The following is a 5,145-nucleotide window of genomic DNA, read 5'->3' as shown; positions in this document are numbered from 1 at the left end:
TACCAGTAACAGTGTCCCCTCCCCTTGTTCACCTGCCTCTCAGGCAGGAAGTAAATCCTATGGCTGCTCATCTCTAGGTTGCCCTCTTGATCTTCTGCTTGGCTTTGCTTTCCTGGTTCTTCTTTAACCATGTAACCGATTTCTTCCTAGAAATTCTTTCTACTAAAATACTTAAGAGTGTTTCTATTTTCCGCTGGACCCTGGCTGATACACAATACTTCCATTTTATCAGGATATTATAAGGCCGTTCAGATTGTTTTACAAATGTTTTAGTGTAGTGAAGAAACGTCTGTGCTATAATATAAAAAAAAATAGTAAATGCAGATCTGTCTACGATATTATTTCAACTATGTTTTCAGAATGAGTTTTTTTGTAAGACCACTGAGACAATGTTAAAATGTTAATAGTTGTCTTTGGCTTGGGAATAGACTGAATTTGTTTCTTCTTTTAATTTTCCATATGTTCATAATTTTCAACTATGAATGTATTTCAAAGTTAACTTTTTAAAGGTGTCATCTCCTGGCCCAAGTCTGACTGGGAATCGGGCACACAGCCTCTGTCCACCTGCTTCCCCAGCTGTCCACAAGGAGCCTGAGCCCTGATCTCTACCTGGCCGCTGGTAGAGGGAAAAGTTAAAGAAGAGAAAAAGCTAAAATTTTACATGACCTCCTGCTTCTTCTGCCTCTATAACTCAGCTTGCTCCTTACAAAGTCTGGATCACGTAGGTCACGTAGTCTCAGAAAGTGGGGACTCACAATACTAGGAACTGGAGCTTATCTCACTCATCCTTGTCCTGCTCTTTGCAATTGCCCAGCCCCTGCAAACCTGCTTAATCATGCCTGTCCATATATAAAAACTCTGTAACCCCTTTGTTGGAGGCTCAGAGCTTGGAGTGTTAACAACTCCTCTGGACCCACCGGCGTAATAAACCTGAGTTCTCCAACTCTCCGAATGTGGTGCTTGGTCTCTCAATTACTGGTTTCTGCCACACAGTGAGGAGAAACTTCCCTCTGAGCATTAAAACCCCTCTTACTCCCCTGATGATCATGGCCGTTTGTCCAGACAATGTCCAGGCTGTGGCAGGGGAACATAATCTCCACCTGAAAGCTGACATCACCACTTGATGGGGTCTTGCCACGTGACTGCTGCTCTCCACCCTCGTCCCATCAGAGGGCAGGGAGATCGCAGCATCAGACTGTGTCTCAGAGATGCTGCAGGAGGCTGCTCGTACCTGTCCTGGAGAAAGAGCAGGTAATGTGTGCCCAGGCTTCCCAGGCTCCAGAGCCACCCTGGCCCCTCATAGGCACAGTCTCTGTGAGACTCACTGGAGAAGCCCCTGTGTACCTCCCTGCCGGGGTCCAGCCCCGGCTGATCCAGGGTCTTCGAAGGAGAGACGGCTAGGCGACCTATTCAAATGTTAATTAGATATAATAAAGAGGAATAGAATGAGGATAGCTCAGTAGTAAAATTCAGTGGAGAAAAGAAGCTGAGTGGCTTGGTTTACGCGGAAAATCAATATAACCCGTGACACCAGGTTAGCTCTGACCACGGAGGCCGCAGGCGCCCTCTCGAATAGCGGAAGGTGCCCCACCTTAGACACCTTCTCGAGTGGGTCTTAGAAGCCCAGGCAAATAAATGGACGCAGAGGACATCCACGCTCCAGATGGACACTCAGCTAGAAGTTAAAGGGAAGAATGACATGGGGAGACCAAGCGTTGGTGAGCAAGGCCCATAGCTTTATTTTCAACAGGGGCTTTTATACCCTAAGTTACACATAGAGGACAATAGGGGATGCAAAATCAGCAGTCTTTGATGCTTATCAAAAACCAGGGTTTCTTTCCTGCAGATTTATCGTATACAAATGGTTTAGGTGATTTACATCATCTTCTGGCCAGAGGCCTATTAACATTTTATGACTCTTGACAAGGACTTATCAACAAAGACTTATTTTCTCTAAGAGTAATTATTTTAAGGTTTGGCGCCATCCTCCGAAGATAAGATTACGTTCCTATAGGGTGGATGTGTAATGGGTTTACAAAGGAAAGAATTTACTACCTTAAGGGTCTAAAGTTACTAACACCAGGCCACTACTTATTTTTTCTACATACCAACTATATTAATTAATGCACATTCAAGGATACAATTCAGGGGATGTGAAAACTTGGCAACAAACATTGGCTCATCAATGAAATCTTTTACTAGTTTTATTCTGACAGTTTCTAATTCTCTGAGAGGCTCTAAGCTATTTGAATATCTTAAGCTTCCCGTGCCTCTGGAGGCTGGGAGACTGTAAACAATCGTATGCATAGCTGTAGGTGTCCGGGTAAACTTGTCAGGCGAGTTAGAGAGCCATCTGAGGGGTTTGGATTTAAACACTCCTAATTGCCCAGGAACTTTATTAATTGGAGCTATAAGTTAACTCTTTGACAGAGAAAGTGAGATGGTGGTGGGGGACAGCCCCCAGTAAAGTCAGAGGCGAGAGCACAAAGCAATAAAGTAGGCAGACTCTGGTTTTTGGGGGGTAGATGCTCGAGAATATCCGGGGGCACTCCCGAGGCTCGATCCCGCCTTTGCGTATGCCGAGCCCCCTTCCTCATGACCTTTGTCACGAGTGGAATGTCTCTCGCCGGCTCCCGGCACCTCCCCCTGGAAGCATCTCAGCTCTGGCCTGAAGCACATAGGCGTTCAATGTTCTATCAGGCCCCAAAGCAAGTGTGTGGCCTATTCTTTCAATGTATGCATTCAGTCAACCCTACTTTTCCTGAGGGCCTTGGATTAAAAGAAACAGTAGCTCATATGACCCAGCAATCCCACTGCTGGGCATACACACCAAGGAAACCAGAACTGGAAGAGACATGGATCCCCAGTGTTCATCGCAGCACTGTTTACAATAGCCAGGACATGGAAGCAACCTAGATGTCCGTCGGCAGACAAATAGATAAGAAAGCTGTGGTACATGTACACAATGAAATATTACTCAGCTGTTAAAAAGAATGCATTTGAATCAGTTCTAATGAGGTGGATGAAACTGGAGCCTATTATACAGAGTGAAGTAAGTCAGAAAGAAAAACACCAATACAGTATATTAACATCCTGTATATTTAATATACAGTGTATTTATAAAATAAAGACATATATATGGAATTTAGAAAGATGGTAGTGATGACCCTATGTGCAAGACAGCAAAAGAGATACAGATATAAAGAACAGACTTTTGGACTCTGTGGGAGAAGACAAGGGTGGGATGATTTGAGAGAATAGCATTGAAACATGTATATTACCATATATGAAATAGATCACCAGTTCAAGTTTGATGCATGAAACAGGGCACTCAAAGCCAGAGGGATGGGATGGGGATGGGATGGGGAGGGAGGTGGGAGTGGGGTTTGGGATGGGGAACACATGTACACTCATGGCTGATTCATGTCAATGTATGGCAAAAACCACTACAATATTGTAAAGTAATTAGCCTCCAATTAAAATAAATAAACTAATTTTTTAAAAAAGAAAGAAACAACAGCTCAGACACACAAGGCTGAACAGTTACCTTTAACCCAAAGGTTTTCCAAGCCCCACATTCATGATTTTGCTTTTTCAAGGCCACTGGTCCTTTAAAACAAGATGCACTGTTGCTCGCCCATTTACCAGCTGCTCTAATAGAGACAAAGATGGATAAGGTAATTAACAGCCTTTCTCGCTGTGAGTCAAAGCCACAGCTGACACTCAGACCCAGTGTCGTGGGCTCACAATGCCATCCTTACTGGTCCACTGAAGCCATTCTGTGGGCTGCAGAAAAGCACTCTGCAAAATAAATAAAAAATGAGAAAATACAGCATGATCTTTGGTGTTGCTGCTTGCTCAGAAACAGTCCTTCATTACACCAGCCCTTCCTCCTAACATCCTCAAGTGTTTCATGAGCATCCTTTACCTCTCCTCATACAATTCTCAGTGTCTGGTTCTAAGGACTGTCATAGGAAGATGCCATGCCACCATTCACCCGGGACACTCAAGGCAGTCAACAGAATGGGGAAGGTGCTGAGAAGAGGCAGTGGGTCAATCTGAGGGTCTGTACCCTGAATAATCCACCCTGGTTCTTGTAGGTGATCAGCCACTTCATCCATAATAAAAGTTTGCTTATGACCTGCTTCTTACCTGTTTACTACCCTCCCAACATGGCAGAAATCAACAAAGTTATATTTTGAGAGAGAAACATGAGAGGAGGACTGTGAAAGGAAGAAATCAGGAAGAAGCATCTCAAAGGAGAGGATAAGACAAGCTTTTGGAGCAAGGAATGGACTGAGAGGTGAGCCCAGGAAATGTTACAGGGGACACAGGGGAAGAGACGGTAGTGTCAATACATTGCTAAACTGAGTCATTAAAGTTTAATCCCCTGGACAGTTCTGGGGACCAGGACAGAGTTAGCTGACCCTAGGGGTGTTGCAGTTGGGGTATTTATATAGCACCTCCTGTGCATCACTGGTTGAAGGCCGCTGGGAGGGGCTTGTGAATTCTCTGGCACTTCCTGCCTACCCTGAAAAATGCTCTCATCAGAGGATGGCTGATGGGCAGAGAAGTGAAAGAGGACACTGCATGCATAATACTGGTCAGGGCCCTGAGGGATGGGTCAGCGCACAGAGCCTTCAGGCCACAGTGGAGGCTGAGAGGGAATTCTGTTCAAGTTTATAGCATAAAGAAGAGTAAACTCCTAAAGGAGATCAGTCCTGACTAGTCATTGGAAGGACTGATGTTGAAGCTGAAACTTCAATACTTTGGCCACTTGATGTGAAGAGCTGAATCATTTGAAAAGACCATGATGCTGGGAAAGATCAAGGCGGGAGGAGAAGGGAACTACAGAGGATGAGATGGTTGGATGGCATCACCAAACTCAATGGACATGAGTTTGAGTAAACCCCAGGAGTTGGTGATGGACGGGGAGGCCTGGTGTGCTGCAGTCCATGGGATCGCAAAGCGTCTGACACGACTGAGCAACTGAACTGAACAAGAGCAAACAGTGATACCATATAACAAGGGTCAGAAAACTTTTTCTGTAAAGTGTATAAAATAGTAACTATTTCAGACTCTGGACCACAGTGTTTCTGTCACAACCACCTAACTCTGTTTTTATAGAGCAAAAGCAGCCATAAA

The sequence above is a fragment of the Bubalus kerabau genome, chromosome 11 (genome assembly GCF_029407905.1).
Source record: "Bubalus kerabau isolate K-KA32 ecotype Philippines breed swamp buffalo chromosome 11, PCC_UOA_SB_1v2, whole genome shotgun sequence".
In the NCBI taxonomy this organism is placed as follows: domain Eukaryota; kingdom Metazoa; phylum Chordata; class Mammalia; order Artiodactyla; family Bovidae; genus Bubalus; species Bubalus kerabau.
This window is presented reverse-complemented; position numbering follows the sequence as displayed.